At 51.9% G+C, this 22,265-nt stretch overlaps 2 long non-coding RNA genes across 9 annotated transcripts; one reads left to right on the top strand and one right to left on the bottom strand.

Moving 5' to 3' along the window:
- Positions 1-1,350: 1,350 nt before the first annotated feature.
- LOC137217810 (uncharacterized) lies at positions 1,351-7,615 on the bottom strand. 8 transcript variants are annotated; one of them, XR_010940268.1, is made up of 7 exons: positions 7,486-7,615; positions 7,269-7,368; positions 4,513-4,868; positions 3,034-4,353; positions 2,740-2,814; positions 2,444-2,595; positions 1,351-1,964 (listed from the first exon to the last, which is right to left on the bottom strand). It is a non-coding gene; the product is annotated as an uncharacterized lncRNA (long non-coding RNA). The 8 variants fall into 8 exon arrangements; XR_010940267.1 differs by lacking the exon at positions 7,486-7,615 and having other exon boundaries at positions 7,269-7,467; XR_010940270.1 differs by lacking the exon at positions 7,486-7,615 and having other exon boundaries at positions 4,513-4,857; positions 7,269-7,467.
- LOC137217811 (uncharacterized) lies at positions 6,237-21,946 on the top strand. The gene is made up of 2 exons (XR_010940272.1): positions 6,237-6,631; positions 20,649-21,946. It is a non-coding gene; the product is annotated as an uncharacterized lncRNA (long non-coding RNA).
- The last annotated feature ends 319 nt before the right edge of the window (positions 21,947-22,265 follow it).

Genomic DNA, 22,265 nt, shown 5'->3' with positions numbered 1-22,265 from the left:
AAACCAGCCATACTCCGATTTAAAAAGAGAGTAAATATTAGACAACGCAGAGCATAGGAGACACTTTGCCATCATGAGTTTTCTGATGCCCCAAGTGGGCACCCAAGTCTGGCTTTATACTTGGAAATTTGGAATTTGTGTTAAAGGCCGGGGAGATTTAAAAACCGCACTTCTTACACCTTTTGAGAAACAAACCATAATTATCTATTGACACTGAATGACCCCTACCGTTGTCCCCGCAAGGAAGGGTGGGGTTCAAACCCCGTAGATGAGTTGGTCTGGCTCCCCCAGCTATCTCCTTTGAAAGGGGCACAGTCCTTCCTCCCTCAAAGGGATGGGCTTTATGTAAAATATTTCCGCACACAGGAAACACCATGAAAGGGGAATCGATGAACGCATATTGTCTGTTTGTTCCCCTCTAGTCCCCCAGTCCCGTAGTTTTCCCTACTAGGGCATTCCTATAGGTTATTACCAGATACTGAATATAGTGCCCTGTGCTATACGGTAGGTCCTTGCTAGTCATCTTACATTCAGCCTGATGGTTAAGGATGAAGAGCATGTGGGCATTCCTGCCTTAAAGGATATGACGTTTTTCAAAGAACGCAAAACTGCTTGTTAAATATCCCATTGACAGAACCAGGAGGTCCTCCGGACACCTGAGTTTCCCCCGTCCCTTTGGGAGGGTGGGTGGTGTTGAGCTTGTCACAAAAGTGGGCATTTTCCCACAAGCCATCAGTGCTCTATCTTGGCGGGATTTCCCCTGGTTCTCACGGACCATCAATCTTTATCAAGCACCCACTCCGCGGGAGGCAAAGACCCCCCCCACTCCCCATAAAAGGGCATAAATACGGATTGAAGTCAGCTCTTGTGATCTCCTAATTGAGGAGCGTTTCAAATGTTAATTGGAGGCCACAGACCTGCACGCAAGTTATAAAGGATTCCACACTCTGTCGACAGTACCCTGGTGCATGAAATACAGATGGTTACACCATCCACCTGATAAACATTTTTTAAAAGGAGACTACAAACACAACCATTCAAAAGTAAAACCCTTTCCTACGGTTCCTATAGTTGGTCACCGACCCAGAGCTGCTGCGATAAAGTTTTTTTTTTAAAGTGCTAAAGTCTGAACTTGCCATGAGCGCTGCCTTGGTTACTCTGTTACTTGATGACTACCTTTCCAATGCACTGAGTTTAATGCATCTGTCTTCTGGGACAAAGCAGTTATCCCAAGAATGTGAGGAATGTTTCCTTGTAAAGCGACCCCATTCTAAGAGGCAGATGGGCTGCAGCTGCTTCCCTTTACGGGGAAGTCTTTCTCCTATAGGCGTTTCGGTTCACAGACGGAAATGCGGTACATCTCAATTTTTAATTTCAGTGTATTGAGTGCATCCACATAAAGCCTTAGCTATTATCCACTGGGCTGACCCGTATGAGCTTTGAAAGGATTTGGACAAATTATAAAAAGGCATATCCCACAGATAAGAAAGCTGAGAGAGTAAAGGCAAGCAGAAACCACACGCTAAGAAGATGAAATGCCATCCCAGCCTTAGGGTGACATCTTGCTACTATGGAAACATCCCGTTTTAGTTCATTGGCTCCCGTGGGTTTTTACCATTTGCTTTGTTTTTTGGCCTCAATTAGCAAGTCTGTTTTCGCCTAAGCCAACATGTAGGCGAAAACCTATCATCACAGAAACCTAGCAAGATGGAAAAGGATGCTAATTTCAACACCGCCGCTCTCATCCCAAGACACATGCACCAGCCACAGAGCCGGAGAGAAAACTGACAGTTACACAAATCGAGTTGTAGGAGCGGGAATCCTGGGATCCAGGAACAGGACCCCTGACCAGGCTTCACGGGTGCTGAATACTGGCGACTCGACGTGGAAACCCAGGAGACGGGGTCCCCAGATCCGTAATCCTCCACGGGAGATGGACACGGGGGGCCGTTCGGGCAAGTTTCCTATGATAAAAACACACATGTGGGCGTTCCAAGTGATGCTGAGGGAGAAGCAATTATTATTGGATTAACTCAGGCAATTGAGTCAAGCCAGAAAAAGACACTGTCCAAAAACTCTCAGGAAAGGTGTTCTGAAAACGCTGGGCCGCCCCCAGCTTGCTCTAGGGTTACCCCAAAGACCTGTAGCCCGTTCAGGAAAATACACACATCTCTTGAACAAGCCTACCTAGAAAGAGTGGCTCGCCAGGGGCCCACAGCTTCTCTGGTTGGACCACGGCCAATGCTTGGTCAGACAGACATCAAGCCAGACAATCAGACAGAAGGGGACTGGATTCCTGATTCTCCTAGTCATGCAGGAGCCCTGGGTCATTGGGGGACCTTCCCTGCTCTTCTCTGCCTGCCCCAAACCCATGGGGTGCCCTTGCCCCTGAGTTCCCAAATGCTACCGCCAGCTCAAATGAAAACCAATCCAGGGGACTCACCTGTGGCTTACAGATGTCCGCTCATGGCTTTGCTTACCAAGACCATCTGGAGGGAAAGATTGGGAGTCTGGGGTTAGCAGATGCAAACCAGTAGATATAGGATGGATCAACAACAAGGCCCTACTGTAGAGCACAGGGAACTCTTCAACATCCTGGGATAAACCATCATGGAAAAGAATACGAAAAAGAATGTATGTATATGTATAACTGAATCCCTTTGCTGTACAGCAGAAATTAACACACGATTGCAAATCAACTCTACGTCAATAACATTAAAAAAAAATTTTGTTCCTAACCTTCCATCCAAACTCCCCCGTCGTAGTTTCTGCATCTTTCAAGTCTCCGCCCACAGGGTGGCTACCCTCTAGCACCTTTGACAGACAGTATCCATTAACAACCAGCACATATGTGTGTGTGCGCGCATGGGCACGCAGACACACACACGCCCACACACACACCCACACACACACACAGAGCTTCCCGACACAGCACCGATGCTTCCTGCAGGTGGCGCCGTCTGCTGTTACAATCCACCGGGTTTTTAACAATTCCCATCGCATCCACCCAAATCCATCTCAGACCCTTCTCACCGGTCGTGACCTGCAGTCTGAAAAACAGTGCACCAAAGCCAGGATGAAGGTGTGTCGATTCATCCACGATTTCTCTCTAAAGTTCAAGTTCCCCTGTAGGGACAGTCTGGCCTGGATTTTGAGGTTGCTTTATACACTCAGTAGCAAGGAAAGGTTTTAGACAAACGTACACACGTCGGGGAAAAAAAGGAAGCCCTGATGGCTAAGAGGGGACCAATCATTGTCCGGAGGCCTGTGGTTCAGCCACTGTACCTAGGAAGAGGTTTTAGCAGCTCCTGAAATTTGATCTCGGAACCAACCACGTATCTGATTCCAAAACAATTCACTCCAGGAAGATCACAGGCACTGAAAGTTGTGTTCCTGCAGGACTTGGAAGAGGAAAACCCATGGCAGGAGTAAATAGAAATAAAAGGCAACAAGGACAATTCTGCGAGTGGAAGGAGAACGGACAGGAGCCTCCGTGTGAGAGCAGCTTTCAGATAAAGCCACGAGTGCGGGGAACGGGGGCTGAGAGCAAAAGTCAAGTAACCCACGGGCTTCCCTGGTGGCGCAGTGGTCGAGAGTCCGCCTGCCGATGCAGGGGACGCGGGTTCGTGCCCCGGTCCGGGAAGATCCCACGTGCCGCGGAGCGGCTGGGCCCGTGAGCCATGGCCGCTGAGCCTGCGCGTCCGGAGCCTGTGCTCCGCAACGGGAGAGGCCACAACAGTGAGAGGCCCGCGTACCGCAAAAAAAAAAAAAAAAAAAAAAGTTAAGTAACCCAGACGAGGGTGCACAGAGGCTGGACACGGTATGAGTTTTACGGTGCTGGGCGAGGGCATGCTTCTCGACAGAGTGACTCTTCTCTCGCCATCCACAGGACTAGCTTCCATGTCAAGGCTCCTCCGGGAATCCGATTAAGTTAAACACACACACACACAAGATGCTAACAGACGGCGACCAACCAGAACGCACCAAAGCTCCCAGGAAGGCAATGTGGAAAATGCTCCCTGAGCTGAGTTCATTTTCTCACGGCCAACATCCAAGTCGATTTGGTGAGCAAAGAATGGTGACATGTGTCCTCAGGCACCTCCTATGCCTTCACACCAGGGCGGCTCTGGCTCTGGGCGTCGGAGAGGTTCTGCCGACAAAGTTAAGTTTAACGAAGAATGTCGGAGATAGGCTCCCCTCCCTAGCGGACCCCCAAGAAACAGGAACTCTGCGTGTGTGAGTGAGGTGGGAGTACCGGAAGCGGGGACAGGCAGCCCGTTGCCCTTCTTGTTTTGGCCCGGGGACAGCTTGAGGCTGGGAAGGCAGATGCCTTCAGAATTAGAAGCTGCAGCCCTGCAAAAAGATGCACAGTATTGCTGCTCATCAGATACTTCCTGGGGGATACCAACTGTTTGCTGTGTGTGTGTGCAGGTACTAGGCACCCCCCCCACCCCGCCAGGTGACCTTGAGAAGCCCCCTGACTGCAAATCCTGCTGGGCTGGGTCACCTCACCTGCAAGGACATTCCTTCAGCCCCTACTCCTTTCACAGACCGCAGACCCGTCCTGGCTGCCCGGAGCCGGGGATGTGGCCTCCTTCTTTGGCCCCAGCGTGGGTGGGTACCCTCCGTTCTTCCTATGCCGCACCGCGGGGAGAGCACAGTCCCCGGGGTGGGCTGCAGGAAGGGGTCCAGGGCCAGTCTGGAATCCACTCCTGATTCTTTCCTGCCCTGTGTCCACGCCGGACCAGACCATCCCCTCACGATCACCGTGCACGTCCTGCCCGCATCCTCACTCGGCTGCCGTCAGAGGGGATGCTGTTTCCCGTGGGGTCAGGCCCTGTGTCCTGTGTGCAGGCTCTGAAGGTCACCTGGAGTGAGTACAGGAAAAGAGCCCCTGGCCGCCCCCCCCCCCGCCCCCGAGGCACCCGGGACTCAGGGATGGAGGGCTCCCCTGCAGATGCGTTCCTCCCGTTCACAGCCCCTCACCCTGCACACATGAGGCCTTCTGACCACCCAGCCCCTGGCGTTGGGGGCCTCACGTGGTGGAGACTGGAATCGGAGCTCCTGGGTCCTGAACGCCCTATCCTCTGGGACACCGGTGGCTCTGTTTTTCGCATATCCCGAAGTTCTAGTCTAGGCCCTGGCACCCCGTCCTGCACCGCGTCCCTGAAGGGCTGGGCTGGGGGGCTTCTACCTCCTTTGCCTGTCCCTGCCGGAAGGGCCAGCGGGCATCAGCCCTAAGCGCAGCCCAGCCCGCAGGAAAGGGGTGTGTGTGTGTGTGAGTGTGTAGGCGGTGGGGGACAAGGTCTGGTTTGTCATCCACAAGGCCCAGCCCAGGAGGGTGGGAGACGCACGTATGGGAAGGTGGCGCGGGCGTGCGAGGCTTCTCGTCCGTCAGGGCACAAGCCCGCCTCCCCATTCCGGGAGGTCCAGCCCCGGGCTCTTCATCCATTTCCCCCAGAACGGGGCGCCCCCTTACGTAAGGGCACTCCGGTCTGAACCTGCCCCCTGCCTCTGCCCCATCGCCTCTGCACCCCGTCCTGCCCGGGTCAGCAGTGAGTTGGATGCAACCCGCAGCCCCTCCCGAGTCCAGCCAGCCAGCCGCCCTCCGGGAGAGAGGGGGCAGGAAGGGGCTGCCCGTCTCCGCCGTTGCCTCTTGCCCGCCTTCCCCGGTCCTCAGTAATTACAGCTCAGCGCCCCGGCCGCGGGCTGAGGGGCGGGCGCCCGGGAAACGGGGAGCGAGGGGGGCGCGCGGACGGGGAGCGGGCGGACCGCCGAGGCTGAGACGGAGCGAGAGGGCCGGGGCGCCGGGGCGGGAGGGGCGAGCGCGGGCCGCGGGTGGGGACGCGGCTCCCCCCCCACCCCCGCCGCGCCGCAGCCCCTCCCCGCGCGCGGCCCCGCGCCTCCCCGCCGCGCCCCCGCCGCCCGGCAGCCCCGCGCCCCACGCCGCCCGCGGACGGCCGCGCGCCGCGCCCCGCGGGGCCGGGCTTCCACCTGTCCCCGCGCGCCCGCCTTCTCGCCGCCGCCCAAGTTTGCGGGGACCTGCCGGGCGCGCCGCCTCGCCGCCTCCGTCCGCGTCCGCGTCCTCGCCCATGGCCGCCGCGCCCCCCGCGCCGCCCGCCCAGCCCCGCGGCCGCCGGGCCCGGTGAGCGCAGGAGCGCGGGCCCCGGAGCGGCGCCGGGCGGTCGGACCCCGCGCGCAGCCGCCCCGAGCAGCCGCGGCCGAGCGGCGGGCGCCCGTCCCCGGCACGGAGCACTGCGGATGAGGCGCGGGGCCGGCGCGGGGCTCCGGGCGCGCTCGGGGGTCGTGAGCGCCGCGCCCCGCGCCCCGCGCGCCCCGCCGGGGCCATGCAGTCGCTCATCTCGCCGGTGACCAAGGCGATCCTGGTGGCCCTCTTCATCTTCGCCATCCTGCTCATCCTGTACGTGATCCTCTGGTACATCTGCCGCGATGTGGACTGCGACCACGGCATCTGAGCGCCGCGGCCCCCGGGGCCCGCCGCGCTGAGGGCGCCCCCGCGGCGCCGGGCATGGGGGCGGGGCGGCCCGCCGGCGCCCCCCGCCCCGGGCCCCGCCGCGCGCCCGCCGCAGCCACCTGGCCTTGACCTTCAGGGACGGAGCGGGCAGAGCGGGTGAGTTCACTCCGGCGGCCGCCCTGCGGGGCGAGGCGGGGGCGAGCCGCAACTTCGCGGCGGGCGCGGGGTGCCGGCGCGGGACCGGCCCCGGGTGGGCGCCGCGCCCCGGCCTCGCCACCCGGGGGGAGGCGGCGGCGGGAGGGCGTGCGGAGGGCCGGGCGCCCCCCGATCCAGCCCGGCGCCTTGGGTCCGAGGAGCCGGGCGCTCCCGCCTTGGGTCGCCACCTGCGCAGCGGCCCGGGGCGGAGCGGGACCGAGCTGCCGGGCGTCCGGTTGCTGCCACGCGCTGCCGGGTCCCCAGCCGTCGGCCCGCGGGCGCGGGGACCCCGCGCGGAGGACCCCGGGCAGCCCCGCCGGGCCGTGCGGAGAGAGCGCGGCGCGGGGGGGGGCCGAGCGCAATCCACCGCAAAGGGACACCTCCCGCCAGCAGTGGAAAACGGGTCGAAAGCCCGGGGCGCCCTCCTCACGCCCCAGGCACCCCCGAGGGGCGCAGACCCGCGGGGATGGGAATTCCTCCCCGGTGCCCTAGCCCCCTACCCCAGAGGAGAGGGAAAGTGGGAAAGCTTTGCCCTCCGCCAGGTGTGCCGAGCAAGTTTGCGACTTAAATAAATATCTTGTTATCCAGAAAAAAATACCTCTCTCTGAACGTCTCTGTGCAGAAGGAACGCGTGAGGAAAAACACCCATCTTAGACAGGCTGCCAGTTTATGCACCTGCAGATGGCTAGGCCGTCTTCCTGGGGTAATCAGGGCAGAGGGGGATGTCTGGGTCCCGGCGGTCATGAGGGAGCCGCCCCAGCTCTCAGCAGCCCAGCTTTGTGCAATTCATGTTAGTGCATTCCTCTCCCACTAACCGTTTCCAGCCCCTGGAGGGTTAAGGAAACTGAAAGCGCAGGCACTCCTCGTCCCCCGGAATCTTTGGAAAACCCAAGGGGAGCGAGCCTGTCTGATGTGGGGCGATCAGGGTTTGTGCGCGTTGCGTGGGTTTTCTCCTGCGGTTAAAATTGGTGCGGAGTCGGAGAGTGGTCCTGCAGCCTCCAGCGCACGTCTCCAAGATCCAGTGTCTGAGGACCCGGAGGGCGGGGAGGGGAGACCCATTTTCAAGATGACAAACGCTGTTTGAGGGAAGAGAGATCCGAGGACACCCCCCAGACAATGCCCCGAATGCAAATGCATTCTGAAGGCGTTCTGTGGAGCTGGCTGGGGAAACGCTCTCCTGTCACATGCATCTCTGGAGGGCCTGCCCCAGCTCCGGAGACCGGTCCCCTTCCCCTGTCCACCGCCCCCACCGCCCCCACCCCCCATCTCAAGAGCTAGAGCCTAAGATTTGCTCAGCTGGGTTCAAAACAGACCAGGCAAATACTTCTGATAAATTTCTGAAGCGCCGCGCCTTAGGTATCAGGTGAATTAGCTGCGCGAAAGGAGGTTAAAAGATTCGTGATCACATCCCCAAATATGATGCCTTGAAATCTGTCCCCCCTCCACCAGAGGAAGTACCTCACAAGTCTGCATCCCACGCACGGCACGTGAATTAGGAGCCAGAATTACAACAAACACACACACTGCGGGAGAGTGGATTAGGAAAGGGGAAGCCACCCATAGGAGGTGCCTGAGTCTCCGGTGAGCCTGGGGGAGGACATTGTGATTGGGGGCTAGTGGGGCCCATCTGGCAGGGGTAGGAAAACACCTTTACAAGGAAAAGTGCCCAGCATTACATAACTGAGACCATCCAGGGTGTCTTCCTGTGGCCGGAGGGTCGGTCCCCCACGGCTGATGGTGCTGGCCACACACACACACACACACACACACACACACACACACACGGGAGCGGGACCCCATTCCCATCCGGTGACGTGTCAGGTCGGTCCATGCTGGGCCTCCCTTGGGTTATTTTCCCCACACGCCATTTCAATCCCGACAGATCAGCATTGATTCCATTTCCCAGAGAATGTGCCTTCCCATCAATTAGAAACCAGCCATCTGCATATTATTTCTATGACCCATGAAATGTGTCTCCTTCGTAATCATTGCTGTCTCTGCGGAGAGGGTCATCGCAAAATCAGGACAAAAACACAGGGTCCCCGGATTCAAATTGCCAGGCGTGTGTGAAGTCGGCTGCTCTTAATGAATCCGTGAGTTAATGCTCTTGCTGTGACACGGTAATGCCCACAGTGTAGACACTCGCCCCCTCCCACCCCGACATAGACCAGGACAGAACCACGACCCTTTTAGACAAAATGAAATCACGGTCCCTCACGTTCACAGTAGCCTCTGTGATGTACAGAAGACCTTCCCAAATGGCCTTCTGGATCGACGCCAGTATTCCCATTTCAGGTACAAACCGAGGTAGTTTCTCGCCCAAGGTCATGGAGCCAGAAGTGCCGAGGCGTCACTGGTGAAGGACAGAGTCATGCTCGGGGAGCTTCCGGCCGGAGAGGGGCCGCTCGGGAGACCTTCCTCTGCTTCCGTGAAAGGAGCGCCCTGTTCCCTCTTATGTCCATGCCTGCATGTTTCCACCCATCACCTCTCCAAGGGAGCCCCGAGATCCTGGGGACCCTGTGGGTGTTTACTGTCTAAAAAGAGACCGCTCAACTGCCTGAAGACAGCAACCTCTACCAAGATCATTCTCTGGAGCCCAGAAAGATCACTCCTGAATCCGGGGGTGGGGGGGTGGTGAGGCTGATCTCCAAAGGCTGGAAAGAGTGTGACAAGGTAGAAATATCTGTCCTGTCACCTTCTGAATTTTCTACGGACAAGCAACAAACCCAGAGTGCCTGCTGAAAGGAAACAACAAAATGTGGCTTCCTATAAATAACAACTACATCTCATAGTTACGGAGGGTGTTACAAAGTACCAGACAGAGTTAAAGGGATACTATTCACATCGCATTTTATCCTTCTGACAGCAACGTGAGTCTAATGATGATTCCAGTTATACAGAACAGAAAAAAAGAGGCTAAAAGAAAAAGATTATGTAATTTTCCTAAGATCGCAAGGAAAAGAAACCAGTCACCAAGAGTCTCCAAGCTCTTACCGCGGACCTGCACACACGCTCACGTGTATCTGTAAATAAAAGCTCACCTCCGTGGCTGTGCCATTCCAAAAATTTTTAATTGTGCTTCTCTCTTCACCTCTCCCTTAGGGCTTAGGAATCATCTTCTTCTTCTAAGTTGTTTTTGATAGGTTACAAAATAACTGCTTAATATATATTTACAGGCGTTGAGCACATAGGTTTCCATTTTAAAAAAGCTTTTGACTTATTTCTTTATAAGTATTGACAATCAGACATACAGATTTGAAAAAGTGAATTCAAGAGTGTGCCTAGTATATAAAATAGATAACCAGCAAGGACCTGCTGTATAGCCCAGAGAACTATACTCAATATTTTGTCATAACCTATATGGGAAAATAATCTGGAAAAGAATATATATATAGACACACACACACACACACACACACACACACACACACATATAACTGAATCACTGTGCTGTACACCGGAAACTAACACAGCATTGTAAATCAACGATAGTTCAATTAAAATTTTAAAAAGAGTGTGTCTCTATTTTTACATTTTGGAAGCTGTCAGTTAACGTTCGTAGGGCTGCACCGCGTGGCTTGTGGGATCTTAGTTCCCCGACCAGGGATTGAACGTTTGAACCCAGGCCTTCGGCAGTGAAAGCGCTGAGTCCTAACCACTGGACCTCCAGGGAAGTCCCGGACAGCACTTTTTTAATAACAGTGTCCTAATATGTTTTGAGAACACTTTTGTGTCCTACAAGGATTACGCTTTGCATCGTATATTGTGTAAAGATGCCCCAAAGCTCCCTCCTGTGCCTCCCGCCCCTTTCTTCCCCAAACTGAAGGTTTCTCCAAAGAGGCAAAGAGTGGCCGCTGGAAACCTCGGCTTCTTTCAAAGAATAGTTCGTTGATGGAAGTGAGCACCTTGGGTCTGCACAGAAGCATCAGGGGAAACGGGGAAACAGAGCATCGAGGACCCAGCACGAGGGAAAAGTGATGACACTTGGAAGGACGCTGTTTGTCAATCATATAAGAAAGAACTTTGTAGCAGTGAAACTTCTTGTGGGCTGCCCCAGAAGTGACCGGGGCTGTTTGCTTGCTGGGCAGTTGACTTTTGCTCAGGATGTGTGAGCTGGCGGGCGGGGTTGGAGAAGTAGAGTCCTGGGGTTTCATACTGTGTGAGCGGATGTACCTATCCCCCAGCTCCCGCATCCCTGAAAAGCAAGATTCTTCGGCAGAAGCAAACGTGTTATAATTCAAGACAAGTGACTTTGGGGGAGAAGAATTGGGTTTCGGAATCTGATTGTTGCTTCTGAAGCTATTTTCAGCTTCAGAAAGAAAAAAAAAAAAGGAGGCAGAGAATGTTTGTCAAGCCATCACAATGCCTCATACAATAGCCTGTGTTCCTACTTTGTTCAAGCTCCACTCCACAGATGTTCATCAAAGTGGTCTGCATTGCAGATGTTTCTAGAACACGTGGGCACGCAGATCACAGAGTTCGAAGGTGTTGGCAGGTAAGGAAGACCGAGCGTCTCACCTCTTCGTTTCAAGATGCGGTATTCTCCGCGTGTCAGGCTAAATCACAGTTGCAGAGTGAAATGGGAAAGAAGTGGATTTGAAGCTGGAGGGGGGCGGGATGGAGCCCTGACTTGGAGCCGGGGCTGCCGGGCCTGTGGCTGGCGGGGATGCAGGAGGCTGCATCTGAAACCCGTACGCCGGGCTGGGATGCTGGGCTGTGCGTACAGGAATAAGGCAGCTCAGGCAAAGAAGAAAACGGTCCCCGTGGAATGTCCTAAACCCCTTCTGTGCCTCTGAGTGGCTCCATCTCTAACAGACCATGTTTCCATAAGTCACTCCCCGCCCTCCGACACAGATGGAGTCTGTGCGACATGTAAATAAAAAGGAAACACAAACGGAATATAAAGCATGACCTTCCGGCCACGTGCGGTCCACGCCGAGCTCCCAGTTTCTTCCAGGGAGGGGCGTCTGTCCCCCACGGGGCGTCCGGCACGCGCATCCCCACCGTGACGTGACAGACGTGGACCTGCCCCCGTCTTTCAGGTAGCACTCCCCCCCCAGTTGGATTTCTGGGGCCTGGGAGCAGGGACCATGCATCTATTAAGCACCTCCTGTGGGTTTAAGATGGTTTCACGTGACCCTTACAAAACCCTGGGATGTGCTGTTGGGTTTTCCTCTGCGTGGATGAAAACTGAGTCCAGCTACGTGGTCAACGGGGATCTGAAGGGCAGGCTGCCGGGGTCAGCAGTGGCTGATGTGAGCCCGCTTTTGCTCTCACTCTCCGTTGGGCCAGACCAAGCCTTCCGTTCACCTGCATTCGCCTCGCTGTGGTTCCTTAGACGTCTAAGCGCAGCAGGCAGTGCTGGTGTCTGTGTGCATCCGGTGGTTGAAGCTGTAGGTCGACCAGTCGCCCGGGGTGATCATGGGAGGATCACTGGGAAAATGGGCTCACCACACTCGTGAAACGTCAAACGCATGCTTGCGTCTCCCAAGGCACAACAGTCCGACCACCATGCAGTGTCACATTACTCTTTATTAAAATGTTTATTGAAATATAGTTGATTTACAATGTTGTGTTTCAGGTGTACAGCAAAGTGATTCAGTTATACATAGATATGTATAAACATATGTATTCTTTTTTACATTCTCTTCCATGATAGGTTATTACAAGATATTGAGTATAGTTCACTGTGCTATACAGTAGGTCCTTGTACTCTTTTGAATTTTTTTTTTTTTTTTTTTGCGGTACGCGGGCCTCTCACCGTTGTGGCCTCTCCCGTTGCGGAGCACAGGCTCCGGACGTGCAGGCTTAGTGGCCACGGCTCACGGGCCCAGCCGCTCCGTGGCATGTGGGATCTTCCCGGACCGGGGCACGAACCCGTGTCCCCTGCATCGGCAGGCGGACGCTCAACCACTGCACCACCAGGGAAGCCCTCTTTTGAATTTTCTTAAATGTAACAGGAATGTCCTTGACAGTCTTCAGGTATGGCTTGATCCAGGGCCTCAACTGATGTCAGCAGGACTCAGTGTCTCTCTGTCTCTCATTGCTCTTTCTTCTTTGGTACATGACTCTTCGTTGCTACGTTATCACCATGTTTGTGAAGCATGAATACAATTAGGATGAAGACTAAATTATTCCCCACCCCACCACCATTTCATCTTTTACTGTTTGGATACCAAGGGAGCAAATCTCATGGAGATGATGACAGCATAGGTGTTGGATGTTATCAACTACGCAAAATTCCAAGACAACCAAAGACAAAAAAAGGACTGAACAAGATAGTAGAGGGGGATAGAAAGAGACATGGGAAGGAATGCATCACAAAACAGGGGCTTAAAACAGTGTGTATTGCATCAACTTCTAGAGGAAAAAAAAATGTAAACAAGTAAACAGAGGAGCTTGCAATGAACAGTCATGAGAGAAGCAGAAGTGTCAGTTTGTTGAACTGGGGGCCCCCGGACGGTCCATTCTCCTCTTTTCTCGCTTCTTTTGAAAGCACGAGTTTCTTCCGACGCCACTGTTGCAGAGAATGATTTGAGCATCTTTTGGCATTTGTCTTTGCTTGTGTGTGGTTTCATCTTTGAGAAATACTACACGTGCCCAGAAAATTACACCCTGCTGAAAGGAGCCCTGTACCACACACACACACACACACACACACACACACACACACACACACACCCCTGAGGCCTCCGCCAGCCCCCTCGGCCGCACGTGTGGTATCTGAGTCATATGCACCCACGTCTGTTATTAGAACGTTCCGAGTGAATTTCCCCTTCACCATTACTCACATGCTGAGACCCTTCCAGGGTCGAATTCCACAACAATTACAGAACATACCAACTACGAATAACACATGCATTGTAGTGCGTATGCTGACCATAGCCATGCAGAAGTTGTACAGCTGTGCTAACGTTTTATTCGATTCCTATCTCTTTTCGTGGTCATTGTTTTTGGTGTGTCTGTGACAGAGTTCTCACGTGTTAGGACCCTAATCCCATGTTTCTCTGAAACCCTTTGATTTTTATCTTGGATTTGCCCAGCACCGTGATTTTCAGAAACACAGAATACCACCTCATTGCAGAACTGGCTGTGATTTAACGCCTTCTCTGTTTTTATTAAGTTACTTTTAAATTTCCTGCAATTTCTTCAGGTAGGTTAGAGACGGCCCAGGATATTCATGCTCTGTGGAAACTAAAATCTCATTGTAAGAAAAAAGGAATGAGGATCTCGAGATTTCACTCTGCCTGGGGTTCACTTTCTTGTTTGCCATCTTTTGCTCCCTTTTTCTCCTTGAAGTGTTTCTAGGGTGCAGAGCTGTTTTTTTTGTTTTGTTTTGTTTTTTTTACCAAAGGAATTCTACTTAGGAAATAATTATTCTTCTCCTGGAATAAAAAACTCTCCTCGGTCTCTTCTTCAGCACTCAGGGCTTTATTTAGTCCACTGAGCTATAAAGAGAGGCTGCTTCCTGCCAGAGCTGGGTGACCTGTTTCGGGGCCTATATTTCCCCATCCTCCTTGGCATCCCAGCCCTTTTCCAGCCCACCTCCTCCTTGGGTGAATCAGGCAAAACCAGGGGAGGCCCAGCCTCGGCCTGGAAATCAGGATGTCACCTTCCGTCACAAGCGAAAGTCCCAGAATGAGGACCTCCTGTTTATCCCACTGAACCATTCCTAGAGTAAGTTTTTTTTAATTTTGATTGGAGTACAGTTGCTTTACAATGTTGTGTTAGTTTCTGCTGTACAGCAAAGTGAATCAGCTGTACGTATACCTATATCCCCTCTTTTTTGGATTTCCTTCCCATGTAGGTCACCACAGAGCCGTGAGTAGAGTTCCCTGTGCTCTACAGTAGGTTCTCATTAGTTATCTATTTTATACATAGTATCAATAGTGTATATATGTCCATCCCAATCTCCCAGTTCGTCCCACCACCACCCCCACCCCCTCTTGGTAACCGTAAGTGTGTTCTCTACATCTGTGACTCTGTTTCTGCTTTGCCAATAAGTTCATCTGTATCATGTTTCTAGATTCCACATAGAAGCGATATTATACAATATTTGTCTTTCTCTTTCTGACTGACTTCACTCTGTATAACAGTCCTTAGGTCCATCCACGTCTCCGCAAATGACACTATTTCGTACCTTTTTATGGCTGAGTAATATTCTGTTGTATATATGCACCACATCTTCTTTATCCATTCCTCCGTTGATAGACATTAAGTTGCTTCCATGCCCTGGCTATTGTAAATAGTGCTGCAATGAACATTGGGGTGCATGCATCCTTTCGAATTATGGTTTTCTCTGGGTATATGCCTAGGAGTGGGATGGCTGGGTCGTATGGTAGCTGTATTTTTAGTTTTTTAAGGAACCTCCATACCGTTCTCCATAGCGGCTGCACCAATTTACATTCCCACCAGCCGTGCAGGAGGGTTCCCTTTCCTTCACACCCTTTCCTGCACTTATCGCTTGTAGATTTTTTGATGATGGCCATTCTGAACCTAGGGTATATTTTTTGACTAGTGGTTTACTGCACTCAAGGAGTTAAGACGGGACGCCCATCTTCCACGAAGGGAGAATATGAATCATTTCCACCCGGCGGCCCCCTGTGCTAGCAGATATAGAGAGGTATTCATTCAAAATGGAAAACAAACACCAAAGGGAAACGGGGGGGGGACATAAATTAGGAGTTTGGGATTGACATGTACACACTACTGTATGTAAGATAGATAACCAACAAGGACCTACTGTAGAGCACAGGGAACTCAATATTCTGTAATAACCCAAGTGGGAAAAGAATTTGAAAAAGAACAGATACACGTCTATGTACAACTGAATCACTTTGCTGTGCACCTGAAACTAATACAACATTGTTGATCAGTTATACCCCACTATAAAATAACAATCTTTAAAAAGTGGAAAATAAAGCAAAACAAAAATCACACGTAGGCAAAGGTGTGATTGTACACGTTCCCATACAGTGTTTGTTGGATCATTTTTCAAACATTCACTGAGCAGTAGAGGTTTATTTACGTGTTACTTCGGGATGTTAGGTATTTGTGGAATTAAAAAGAATCAGGCACTCCTGTACTTTAGTTTTAAAATCTGTGATGTTCTTTAAATTCATAATAAGTTGATGCAGTTTGATACTTAGGAACATATAAAAAGGTAATGTGAACTTTTCTGCTTTTGTTTGTATTCAAAGTTTTGGTTTTATAAAACCAGACGGATTGAAGACTTACATAAGCATTTGAACACTCAAATACGTGTCATGATTTTCTCTTACTGTTTGAATATCTTCATTCCTCTTAAATTCACGAAAATTCCATGTATCTGAATAAGCATATAAAAATATTTTGGTCTTCCCCCCCTTTTTACACAGATTACTCTTTTTCTCCCAAGTAAATAATACTTTTTGATTTACATTATCAAGGACATTTACTGAACTACGAAAATGTATAACAAATTAAAATCTGATGTGAATATTAAAAAAAGAAAAAGAAAAAGGAAATAACTGCAAAAATGCCTTGAGTCATTGTATCGAAAGGATAAAAATACATTTAGGAGGAAACGGCAGGCCTGGGATTGGGGAAGGAGCGCTGCACGTGCTGGTGTCTGGGGCAGTGGAACGTCATCTCACCCCTGTGGTCTGGGGGTTCAGGGCTGGATCAGCACGGCCACAGGGGGACACCCTTTCCCGTACACGTCACCGCCCCCATTTGAAAGGCTGCTCCAATTCTGAGCCAGTACGGTTGAGGCCAAGCGGTCCCAGAGATGGTGCAGCTCCGAACCCCTCACTCAGCTGTCAGAAGGAGGCAAGAAGCAACACTTAGTCCTTCCCCTTGCCCACCGGGACGCTGTGTTTCAGAGGGTCCTGGTGATGCCAGGCCCCGGGCCGGGTCCTGATGTTACATCCTCTGCTGAGCACATGCTCAGTCCGGGGTTGAAAGCCAGCCCACGGCCCTGGCTTCTGTTGCTTGTGGTGCTTCTTCCTGCTCCCCCGGAAGTGGTACCGGGGGCGGAGAGACAGTGCAGGTGACCATGGTTACCCCTCGGATCACAGCATCCGCCAGCCGGGGAGGACCTTGCCGTGGTGGGAAGCCAGGCTCCGAGGCTGGTCGGGAAGGGCATCCTTTGCGACCCTCAAATTACCCCACAGGGGACCTGCCAGGCTCAGCCCTCTTGGGAATGTCAGTGTCCTGGGAAGACACAGAAATGGGTGGCGACCCACCCCGTCTTAAGGATGAGACGTACGAATAACAGGGATGTAATCGGGGGACATCTGGTTCGGACTGATGGGTCAGCCTCCTTGCAAAAGCCAAATTAATTAGTGCCGGGTATGGGGGCTGAGGTGTGTGTGGTCGTCCTTGCACGTTCACGATGGTCTCTAAGCAGCTACTGTAACCTAGGAGGGGGTACCTGGAGTTTGCTGCTGAAATTCGAGTGGCTCCAAGGAGGAGAAGCCTCTCTCAGTAGATATTTACTGGGAAAGTCTGAGGGATGCTCCCACCGCAGCCCCCATCCCCCGGCTCACAAGGACCAGGCATCCACTTCCGAGTTGCCCCACCTGCAACACGGAGGGGCCCCCAGGTGCTGGTTCTGCCTCGATTCCAGAAGATCCGAACTGCCAAAGACTTTGGCCACTTTCTGGCAAAGGTGGAGGGGCCAGGAGTGGCGGCAGGTGGCCGCCTGGCCCACTGTGCTCAGGGAACATGGGGCTCCTGGGGTCCTCTGAGGGGCATGACAGCCGGCATACAGCCCTACCTAGCATGGCACTGATGGGTCTGGGGCCCCGTTCCTGCATTTTCCCCTGGAAACCCCATTTTTCCAGCGTCTAGAACAGCTCTGTCGAATGGCAGTACAGTGCAAGCCACATAAATAATTAAAACGTTTTCTGGTAGCCACCAAGGTGCCAACTCCCACTTATAAGATAAATCAGTACCAGGGGTGTAACGTACGGCATGAGAAGGATAATTAACTCTGCTGTGTGTCACATATGCAGGTGGTTAAGGGACGAAATACTAACAGTTCTCATCATAAAAAAGGTTTTTTTCTATTTCTTTAATTTTGTATCTAGATGAGATGACAAATGTTCACTAAACTTATCGCGGTCATTATTTCATGGTGCGTGTAGGTCAAATCACCACGCTGTACACCTTCAACTTATACAGCATTGTATGTCCATTATATCTCATTATATCTATATCTTCCAATAAAACTGGAAGGAAAAACTTGTTGTGGTAGCCACATGAGAAAAGAAAGCAAGAATGGTCAAGATGAAATCAATTGAGGGCTTCCCTGGTGGCACAGTGGTTAAGAGTCCGCCTGCCAATGCAGGGGACACGGGTTCCAGCCCTGGTCCGGGAAGATCCCACATGTCACGGGGCAACTAAGCCCGTGCGCCACAACTACTGAGCCTGCGCTCTAGAGCCCGCAGCTCTAGTAGCCACAGCTACTGAGCCTGTGAGCCACAACTACTGAAGCCCACGAGCCTAGAGCCCGTGCTCTGCGACAAGAGAAGTCACCACAATGAGAAGCCCACGCACCACAACCAAGAGTAGCCCCCGCTCGCCGCAACTAGAGAAAGCCCACGCGCAGCAACAGAAACCCAATGCAGCCAGAAAAAAATGAATAAAATAAATAAATTTATAAAAAAAGAAATCAATTGAATTGATATATTTTATTTAATCAGTATATCAAAAAAGTATCATTTCAACAATATATATGTATATATGGGTGTGTGCATATACATAAATGAACATGTAAATTTATATATTAATAGAGATACGTGTGTTTCTATTTTTTAGTGTACAGAATTTATAGAAATGTACGAAAACATATATACATATACTTTATACATTTTATAGGTATATACATACATATATCATTTACTAAAATTATATTTTAAAATTCTATAGGTATATACACGCGTTTAGAATTGTCTACTAACCGTCAGGGAGATAGCTGACATGCTGTGTTTATACTAAGCCTTTGGACCCCATGGGTATCGTACACCTACAGCACGTGTCAGTGGAGACAAGCTTTATCGAAGAGCTTGGTGGCTTCGGGGTCGGATGCCCTAGTGTCTTCCAGCTCACCCCCCCTTTTCTGGGTGAGATTCCTGGAACTCCCTTGGCCCTGAAGGAATCCCCCTCTGTCTCTTCTGCTCATCAGCGTTTCAACCATCCAGTTTCCCAAATGTAGGGTTACTTGGCCAGAACTATTCCTGGTCGGGGGACACATCCAAACCACCACACATGGCTGCTGCTTCTGTGACGGGTCACTGCCTTTTTGGGTGCCCTGACAGCAGCGGGGCCCCAGAATTCCCCGCCATGCTTCACCGAGCATCCCTTCATCCTTCAGAGACACCGCTGATGGCCAGATCTTGTGTTCCGTTTGGTCCAGCCATACAAAGGATAGAAATAATCCATGAACGGAACATGATATTCATGTAGGCACGTGAGTCAAGGCTCTCCTGCTAAACCCCAAATTTTATTTGGGTTTCACTACTTCTTCCCTCAAGTCCCGTTTCTGTCCCAGGATCCCACCTACAACACCATTATCACTTTCACCCTCATGCCTCCTTGGGCTCCTCTGGGCTGTGACAGTGTCTCAAACTTTGTTTTTGCCTTTCTCTGTCTGACTTACTTCACTCAGTATGATCATCTCAAAGTCCATCTATGTTGCTGCAAATGGCATTTTTCGTTCTTTCTTAAGACTGAGTAGTATCCCATTGTATATATGCACCACATCTTCTTCATGCATTCCTCTGTTGATGGACACTTAGGTTGCTTCCATGTCTTGGCTATTGTGAATAGTGTTGCTATGAACATTGGGGTGCATGCATCTTTTTTTTTTTTGCGGTACGCGGGCCTCTCACTGTTGCGGCCTCTCCCGCCGCGGAGCACAGGCTCCGGACGCGCAGGCTCAGCAGCCATGGCTCACGGGCCCAGCCACTCCGCGGCATGTGGGATCCTCCCGGACCAGGGCACGAACCCGCGTCCCCTGCATCGGCAGGCGGACTCTCAACCACTGCGTCACCAGGGAAGCCCTGCGTGCATCTTTTCGAATTATAGTTTTGTCTGGATATAGGTCCAGGGTTGGGATTGCTGGATCATATGGTAATTCTATTTTAAAACTTTCTTTGTTTTTGATGACCTTAGCTTTGATGAGCACTTGTTAGATTTCTTTTTTTAGGTTGCCCCTCTATTAGGATTTGCCTGATTTTTTTTTTTTTCATTATTAGACTGGGATGATTGGTCTTTGAGAGAAAACCCACAGGAGTGAAGTGCTCTTTTCATCACCTTTTATCAAAGGGACATATTATCAACATGACTTGTCACTGTGCGTTTTGGGCCTTCTTGGTCAGCTGGCTGAGGTAGTCAGATGTCTCCAACGCAAAGCTACTATTGTGTCCTCATTCCACACCCTTTTGGAAGGAAGACCCTGTGAACAGCCCACACTTAAGGAGGAAACCATATTCCACCGTTTTAGGGGCACAGCATCTATTTGGAATTTTTCTGCGTGGGATGTTTAGTTTTCCTCCCTCATTTATTTATTTCTTCACTCATGGATGTCTCCCAGTTTGGACACATGGAGATTCATTTCTTCTTTCGGGTTACAATCCAATAGTATTTTATTTCCTGCCTCAAATTGCTTGGCCATTGGGACCTCTTCCACTTTATCTTCTGTGTCCTACTGACATGCCCCAATTATTGTGTATTTTTGAACATTTCCTTACTTTCTGGAACTAGAAGACACTCCAGCCACGTCCTGTGTCTCCTAAGCCCGGGTCCTAGAATTAGCCATTTCTCCAGGGAGCCCCGTTTCCTCTTATTTGAGCATGATATTAGGAACGAAGACGTGGGTGCTGGGGGGAAAAGCTTCTCAGCAGCGTGGAAGGGGGTTCGCTCCTGTGGGCTCACCACTGATGTTCTCCCCCTTACACTTCTGTTGTCTTTCCTTCTCTTTCCAACCCTTTAGGGGCCCTGAAGGGACAGAGAAGCTCCGGTTGCCCGTGGAGCCTACCGTTCACCTGTCCTCCAGGTACAAGCCAAGAGGTCGTGAGAACACAGCCCCGCGTGGACCACCGGCCGGCCAGGACTCCAATGTGGATGTAGGGTCGGATGCCTGGAGGTCCCTGCTCGGCCCTACCTTGGAGTCTGCCAACCAGCATGTGTTCCAGCTGCGCTGTGGGGTGAAGGGTGGTGTGACCACCTATGAGGATTGAGGCCATCCCCCATCACTCATCTTGCCACGCCATCACCAGGCGGTCAGGACTTATGGGCAACTCTCACCTCCAGGGCTATGCTGGCATCTGTAACCTCCATACCCCTTTGTGGTCCCATCCTAGCCATTCCTGCCCGCCCGCCCCCCGGCCCACTCCGTGTTGTGAAGTTTTCCTCCGCCTTCCCGTTGTGCATAGTCACAGGGGTTCCTGTGGTCAGTGGGGCAGCCCAGTGGAAGTGTTTACTGTTATTCCTGACTAGGCAAGTCCAGAGAACAATCGGGTTCAGATGATGCCGTCGTGAAGGTAGGTCCAGCTGGTGCCTGACCCTCTTCAGTCTCAGATGCAAGCCCATGCCCTACGGCATATGCAAGCAGGCCCAGAGCTTCCGGGCTTGCTCTTGTGTACACAGCAGGCAGACGCGCGAGGGGACACAGACAAGACACGCCCCACCATCCTTGTTGCCAACGTACCCCGAGTCTTTCTATCCGTCTGTTGCGGTGAGCAGAGCCCATGATCCGGAAGGAGAGGGGCATCCTTATAAAATACCGACAAGAGACTCTGCACATGAAATAAGAGCGTCCTGGAACATTCTAGAAACAAGCCTAGCGTTACTTCTCTTGCAACTGTAAACGATGCAGCAGGCACTTTGGACGTCACATCACGGGTGAGACTTGCATTGCCCAGCGTGGCAGCCGCGGAGGACTGGTAGCAGGTTTCTCCCTCCACTCTGTTTAAACTCTGAGGGGGCCCAGGTGAAAATTCAGGGCCGCCCTCCCCCCGCGCTGTGGGGTGCGTGCACGTCTCGATGAATGTGCTCGGCAGTGTGCAACCCGGCATCGCCAACCCCTGCCCCCCACCTGTCCTCATGCACCCTGGTGAGCATTTTATACATTCTCCCAAACACTCCCGTCATTCCGTCCTGCAGGTGTGACGTATTGCACCTCTGTTCTCTCGTCGTAGCTTCCGTCTCCCTGTGTGGAGATGGGCAATAAAGACAAAGCTCTTCCAGACATATGGCTATTCCAGAAAATAAAATATTTTTGAAACCGCACAGCATGGCTACAGCTCTTTGTCTCGTAGTGGGAACGGAACCCGGGTGTGTGTGCAGCTAGCAGCGTGGCACTTGGAAGAGGCACAGAGAATTCACTGACCCTGTAGAGATAGCCAAGGGCGGAAAGGTGTTTATCACACGAGGTGGGCATAGCCTCGTCTCTGTGCATCTTGTAGAATGAGACGCCTCTCAGATGCTTTTCCGTAGGTGGGAAAGGGTGTAATTTCTATGAAAACAACCATAACAAAAAAGCAATGGCAAAACTGGATGGTGATTTCACACAAGAGCTATTATTCTGATGTCATTTTCCTAAACGAGG

The sequence above is a fragment of the Pseudorca crassidens genome, chromosome Y (assembly GCF_039906515.1).
Source record: "Pseudorca crassidens isolate mPseCra1 chromosome Y, mPseCra1.hap1, whole genome shotgun sequence".
Taxonomy (NCBI): Eukaryota; Metazoa; Chordata; class Mammalia; order Artiodactyla; family Delphinidae; genus Pseudorca; species Pseudorca crassidens.
The sequence above is the reverse complement of the archived record's forward strand: the minus strand, read 5'-3'. Positions and strand labels throughout refer to the sequence as shown.